At 41.3% G+C, this 7,434-nt stretch overlaps 1 pseudogene; it reads right to left on the bottom strand.

The window, feature by feature from the left end:
* Positions 1-5,032: 5,032 nt before the first annotated feature.
* On the bottom strand, positions 5,033-6,471 carry LOC100347414 (E3 ubiquitin-protein ligase RNF14 pseudogene; annotated as a pseudogene).
* Positions 6,472-7,434: the final 963 nt, after the last annotated feature.

The raw sequence follows: 7,434 nt of genomic DNA, 5'->3' as shown, positions 1-7,434 counted from the left end.
CTTCCAGGTGCAGCCCAGTATCTGCATTTCAAACACCCCGCTCTGGATCCCAATTCTCTAGGGGTTCCTGCTCACCGGTTCCTCCTGTCTGATAACATTTGCATCCAACTCTGGGAGGAGCTTCTTATCATTTGCATTCATAAAGTCCTTTGTTTCAGACCTGCAAGGGAAAACTCAGATAGAAGTTTTTCTATTTGCATCCAAAAAGCCCTTTGTTCCAAGAGGAGCAGAGGTGGGGAAGCAAGACCCATCTCCTTAAAAAAACCGGGCCTCAACTGGACTGCTGTACTCAGCCCTCTGCCTCTCTGCTGAGCAGCCTGCCTGGTCTGGCCAGGTGTAATCTCTGCACTCAACCTTGTAACCTCGTCCCCCCCCCCCCTTCCGAGCAACTGGGCACTCTCTCAGTCTCAGGCTCTGTCTGGAGAGGTGCCCATCCATCCTTGTGAATGTCCCATGTCCCTTCCCTAATAAACCTTGCTATTTTACCTCCCACTACTCTGTCTCACGCCTGAATTCTTTCTTGCGCGAAGACAAGAACCCTGCATTTCTCCGGTAACGGTAACACTTATTTTCTCCTTAAATGTTTCCTGCCATAGTCATTTCTCCATTAATTTGCAGAAATATTTAAAGAGGAATGAAAAACTATTGCATAGTGTCTTATATTGTTTCTAACCTGCTGTTTTTTTGCAATCTCAGGTTAGCAGAGTATAGTCATTAATAATTGAGTGTGTTTCACATTGATTTTCACCCACTCCTTTAGTAAATTAGACACATGCATAAGTGAGAAGAGATATGTGAACTGATAAATAGTTAAGTCCAATCCTGTTGGAATGAGAAAAGGGGAGTCCCTTTAAGAGGACACAAGATGCTTGCTTCCCCCTAGAAGCCGCCTTTTTACAAAAGTACTAATCCCACTCTTCAGAGTTTCTAGTTTTATCATGAAAATAAAAGGATTTACCTATCCCACCCTTCTGATGGCTTTCTGTTTAATCTTGAGTAAGCTAAACAGGGTTACAATTTTGGCCCCCTGATGGGTTTTGTCCCCACCCTCTGATTAACTGCTAGTTGTTATTCTGTTTCTCAGCTCCCTGACCCCAACCCCACATTGTGCTTACAAACTGAACTTTGACAAGTTTCTCAGGTCTTCCTCTCTGATTCTGTCAGGAGGCTTCTTTTTCTTTCTTTTTTTCTTTCTTCCTTTCTTTCTTTCTTTCTTTTTTAAAAGATTTTATTTATTGACAGGTAGAGTTAGACTGAGAGAGAGAGAGAGAAAGGTCTTCCTTCTGTTGGTCCACTCCCCAAATGGCCGCAATGGCCAGAGTTGCGCCGATCCAAAGCCAGGAGCCAGGAGGTTCTTCTGGGTCTCCCACGTGGGTGCAGGGCCCAAGGGTCTTGGGTCATCTTCTATTGCTTTCCCAGGCGATAGCAGAGAGCTGGACAGGAGGAGGAGCAGCTGGGACTAGAACCTGGTTCCCAAATGGGATGCCGGTGCCACAGGTGGTGGATTAACCTAGTGCACCAGGGCGCCAGCCCCAGGAGGTTTCTGACTTAAATAAACCTTGCTTTGCTTGCTGTCCTGTCTGCATGCAAATTCTATGTGAGACAAGAACAAGTTTGCCTTCTTGGTTGCCATTTCCCCTAATGTACACAATTAAGGTAGCAGACTCAATACAAGTTGCAGAAAAGTAGTTCCCAAGCCATCCATCTTCATATATGTATGATCCTGTGGGTACTCACCACACAATGGAGGTTCATAAACATTAAGTCAACTGACTTAAATACAATACCAATTTTATTAAATATTTACTTAAAGAGACTATATGCATTCACAATAATACCATAATTAATTACTTTTGCTTATTAGAATTTCCCTGAAGCATAACATGGGTTATGGATATAATACTCAAAGAAAAAAAGTAAAAAATAATTAAGAAAACATGACAGAGCATTGCATGAGTACGTTTGTCATAATCATCAGGCACTTTACATATTAATATATTGTTTCTCTTTGGAAGATACTGTACCAGCTGCCTAGGTCAGACTAGGGCAGAGAGTTTTGAAGAATTATGTTTTGTATATGTAATATAAATTTAAGGATCATAGACTATAAACCAAGTGAGCTTTGTACAACATTCACATTTAAAAAGAGCCTTTTTGTGTCTTCATTATCATATATTCATGACAGGTATGAAAGAATGCTACATAATTTATTTATAAAATAATACTATTAAATAATTTCTTACTAATGTGTACCCTTGGAAGAGCCCCTTTGTTCTCTCTACTTTTTCCCACTAGTATTCTAACTGACTTCCTTCACTACCAACCACAATAGTTGAGAATATAAGGACTGTATTCACTAATATTTACAGGCAAGGAACTCAGGAAATCAGGTAGAAGAATCAACTGTGCCATGGAGAAAAAAGCATCTGATCTTCATTTATAAACTCTCCAGGTCCTATTAAATACTTGATATACTATAAAAACTTGGTCACTCTAACAGCCATACAGCTTAATGATTATTTATTGATCAATATTTTCTTGGTGATTACTATGTTGAAACTGCTTCACCTAAGGGAAATAGTGACTGTAACAAAGATTGAAGCTCTCAAATAATTGAAGATGACTCCGTAAAACGATGCTGATAACAGGCTTGGCTCACGGAGGAACACAGACAGCCACCAGAACCTGGAAGAGGCAATAAGCCAAATTCCCCAAACAGCCTGAGAGGAAGAAAGGTTCTTCCTCATTGATTCCAGAATCTGTCTTCCATAACAATGAGACAACATCTTTTTTTTCCATTTGAAGTCACTGGGTTTATTGGAACTTATTTCAAAGAATTTGCTCAGAGAAACTAAGACAGAAAAATGAAACATTCAGACACAATTCCTCACACATACTGTAAACATAGCAGCAACATAATGAAAATAAATCTCCAACTGGAGTGGATGGACAAACTGACAGCTCTGTCTTTCCAATAAATAAATAGGCTGAAGGAAGTCAGGGGAAAAACGTAAGGAAAAGGGAATTTCAACAATCCTGAATTGCTTAAAATACAATTTATTCCAAAGGTACACAAAAGAAGTTTTGGCTAACAAATATGGAAATGGCAGAAAAATCTGGGCCGCGATTTGCAGATGAAGGCAAATGCAGAGGCATGAAGTGACACAGAAAGGCAGCACACACTTGAAAGTAACATTAGCATTCTGCCTGGCCAAAGCCGTGGAGGAGAAACAGTTGGAGGTAGAATACAGATTGAGTAGGGAAGCATAGTATGGGCATTGCAAAGAGAAAATTGCACAAGGAAAATACGCAGTGATCTCAGAGAAGAGAAGGTCACAGTTATCAATAATTTGGCAAAACAATGGAGGACAGAGTTCTTAAAAAAAGAAAAAAAGATTTGGAGCCAGCATTGTGATGTAGAAGATTAAGCCTCTTCCTGCAGTGCCAGAATCCCATGTAGGCACTGGTTTGAGTCTTGGCTGCTCCACTTTGGATCCAGCTCCTTACTTCTGGCCTGAGAAAGCAGTGGAACATTGTCCAAGTTCTTGGGCCCCTGCATCCATGTGGGAGATCTGAAAGATGCACCTGGCTCCTGGCTTCAGATCAGCCCAGCTCCAGCCATTGTGGCCATTTGGGGAGTGAATCAATGGATGGAAAACCTCTCTCTCTATCTCTCTGTCTCTGTAACTCTGCCTCTCAAAAAAATAAATCTAAAAAATAGAAAAAAAAATTATATATATATATTTACATACTCCACGAATACTGCATTCAATGAACAATGTAAAACCTAAAGCTTAAATAAACACAGTACTAGAGTCCTTGGTTAGAAGAAATACTGAAAGATTTTCTTTAGTTTCAAAATAAATGACTGCAGAGAGTAATTCAATTATACCCACACAGACTTATGATTTGAACAGTACCTGGGTCTCCTGACTCAAACAGATGTTCAAACCACATATTTTATGTTAATGGTAAATGGATGAATGCTAGTGATTGATGGATTAGAGTGGAAACTTAACTCTATGATTGTATCTGAAGATAGGGCCTTTGGGCTGTCATTGGATGGGATCTGGTTGCTAAGGTCAAGCCAGCCCATGATTTAATTATAGCTTTATACAGTCATTTAGAGGGTAGATGCTTCCTGCGTCACTGTACTTGCTGGCTGACCATGTGATCAGACCTCTACATAGAGTTCACATTGCCAGGTTCCACCAGATGCCAGACTAACAGGGCTGCACAAACTATTACTGTGAACCTCCAAACTATAAACCTTCATTTCTAAGAAGTTCTTCTAAGTATTTTTGTTATAATAATGATAATAATATAATAATAATAAATGAATACACATACACAATCAAAAAACCCACAAGTGTCCCAAAAGTAAAAATAACTTTCATTATAATACAAATCTTTCTTAACATCCAAAAATAGATTTACAAAAGGTAGTATTAAAGCCTATAGAAATGCAATATATTTGGTAATAATAGCATGAATGATTAAAATGGAAACAAGGTTGTATTGGATTAAGGGGCCACTTAATCCAATCAGTTATTGAGTAAAAGGGTCCCTCCAAAGAGAACTAACTTAGCAGAGGCTAGGCTGGAGAAGGGGAAGAACACAGAATAAATAGGACAGGCTCTTGGCACAATTTTAATGCAACTTCCACCCAGCCCAGCTGTAAGGGGAGGGACTGAGGGGTACCAGGAGAAACAGGGGTGCTCCTCAGACACAAGGGGTCTGCAAGTTTAACTACTGACCCTTCTCCTCACCTCAAGCTTGGAGAAGAAAATAAATATTTACTTTTTAACTATTTAGAGTTTTGGGCACATTAAATATTTAATATTCTTTAGTTTCCATTTTCTGAAGCTTTGGCTTAGAATTGTATTCATTTATGTTATGTTGAAAAATGTTTGAATGTCCCTTAATCAGTAGTAGCAAATGAAAATATAAACCTTGTTCTTCCTTATCTTCTGCACAGGAAAGGTGAATGAATGGCAATTATTCTGCATACCCAATGACAGAGCACTGCAAATCATTCCATCTCCACATCTTGAGAGGAGGGAATGAACTGGTCTTCAATCTTATCTTTACAAATATCTCCATTACCATCCACAGCATGAAACAATCGATTGAAACACAGGGAATCAGGATCAGTGAAGTGTTTGAAAGGGTTTGCTCTAGAGAGAAAACCCATGTAAAGCCAGCGCAAATACTGCAATCAGCCAGTACACGTTATCTTGCGACACTTGTCTGATTTCTGTATGGGGGTCCCACAATAAGGGCAGCTCTAGGAGTTCTTTTCCAGCCGCTCCTTACTCTCCATCTCTTCCAGTGACTTCTGAATCACCCTCTTGCCATACCTCTGTTTCAAAAATCTTTTATTGGCCTCTTCTGCTTGCAGGTACTCATTCTGTAATTCTATGAGTTTCTCTGCAGTCACCTTACACGGAGGGACCCCATGGTAGGTCAATCTGCACAAGATACAGAAAGGAAAATGGCAGCTGGGTAGATGCCCATGGTGCAGCCCAGCTCCTGCCTCACAGGCAGCTGGCAGCATGGATAGGGGCAATACACCACATCTGCCATCAGGTCCAAGGAGGACTGCAGGAGAAAGTGGTCATAGTGGGCAAATAACCGCTTCCACTAGCTCTTTGACCTGACCAGGAGTAGCCACTGAAGGGCACTTTGGTTCTGGACAATTGAGGCACTGAACTTGGCCATCTTTGATCTGGATTTCAAAGTAGTCCTTCCGACAAGCTTTGCAGGACACATGCCTGCATTGTGAGAAGTACATGCATTCACTCACTACGCAGCTTCTCACAGAAACAGATATGGCACAAAAATCATTTACTGTTAAAGCATTTTTTCTGCTGAGCTTGATCAAGGTCCAAGATTTCCTGGATCAGACTTGACAATGATTCCACATCTTTCACAGCTCTCTCACATATGACTTCCTCTTTGTCTATGTCAGATCCAGCAGCTCCTCCAAACTCCAGCTGTTTGTTGGAAGAGGCCTGGGCTGTTCTTCTCTGCCCTTTTTTCTGAGATCCCATCTTGAGCTCAAAAGGAGAGACAATATTCAGGTACGCGAGGGTCTCCTCCTTAAGAAACTGCATCCAGGCAAACAAGACCACACTGCTTAGGTGTTCTTCCCAAAGATTGTCTAAGTGCTGGTGACAGCCACTTGCCACTAAGTGTGAATGAAGGTGGGGAGGAGGGTGGACTATCTGGTGGCAGCTCACAGTTCAGCACAAGTGGAAGCAGAAAGCAAACGGTAGATTCAAAGCCGCTATTCTGCAGACACTCATTTGAATTGCTGCCCACAAACGTCTTGAAATTTTGTGGCAAATCCAAGTAGATCCTGGTATCTCTGCCTTGGTCAGATTTGGTTTTTCTGAATTCATCTCTGTGATAAATGCTTGCCAGGGCCAGCAGTTCATCCTCCTGAGCTTCTCGGTCTCCTGACGACATCTAATTTTCTGTTAATGACAACAGAAGAAAAAGATATGAACACTGCAGTCTGGATTTCAGTTCAGTTTGGAATTTGTGTTAGTCCCTTTTATTCTTCAGCCAGTGGAGCTGAGCGTGCTGAAGCTGGCTACGAGGCTGAGATCTGGACTCATATTAGTTAAGACTATGGAAACTCTGCCATCTTCTGGCTGCCCCGCCATGCCGAAGAATATTCTTTTCAACTAATGATGCGTAACAAGACATTTACATGCAAAAGATTAATTTTGGAACCATACCTTATACTAATCATAGAAGTTAACTCAAAAGAGATCATCAGAGAGATCCAAGATGATAAAAGTCATGCTGATTTTGACCATGGGAAGACAGCAGAAGAAAATCTGAGTAACTACATTCCAAGAAGACAGTTGGAGAGAAATTTTCAGGGAAAATTCTACAGAAAGAAGGGAGAGGGGCTGGCATTGTGGTGTAGTGGATGAAGCCACCCATGAAACATGGGTTTGAAACCTAGCAGCTTCACTTCCGATCCAGCTCCCTGCTAATGACCAGGGAAAGCAGCGGAAAGTGGCTCAAATTTTTGGACCCCACACCCATGTGGAAGTCCTGGCAGAAACTCTTGGCTCCTGGCTTTGACCTGGCATAGCTCTGGCTGTTGTGGCCATTGGGGGAATGAACCAGCAGATGGAAGATTTCTCTTTCTCTGTCTCTACCTCTCTCATTTTCTCTGTTACTCTTTCAAAGACACATACATACAAAAAAAAATCCTATTTTTTTTGAAAGAGATGCTGTGGAGCAGTGTGGACAGCACAAACATGCAACAGTGAATGGGCACACCAATAGCAATAGCCAGGCGCTGGAGGTGGCACCATCTTCTTGGAGCTAGATGAGAGGAGTCTGTGGCAGATATGTCACTAATGATATTGCCTGGGGGACAACTTTGTGGACATACTGAATTTTGATTATGGC

This window comes from Oryctolagus cuniculus, chromosome 7, assembly GCF_051225735.1.
Source record: "Oryctolagus cuniculus isolate XC-2025 breed Fujian yellow rabbit chromosome 7, ASM5122573v1, whole genome shotgun sequence".
NCBI classification, from domain to species: domain Eukaryota; kingdom Metazoa; phylum Chordata; class Mammalia; order Lagomorpha; family Leporidae; genus Oryctolagus; species Oryctolagus cuniculus.
Note: the sequence above shows the minus strand (reverse complement) of the source record. Positions and strands in the feature narration are given on the sequence as shown.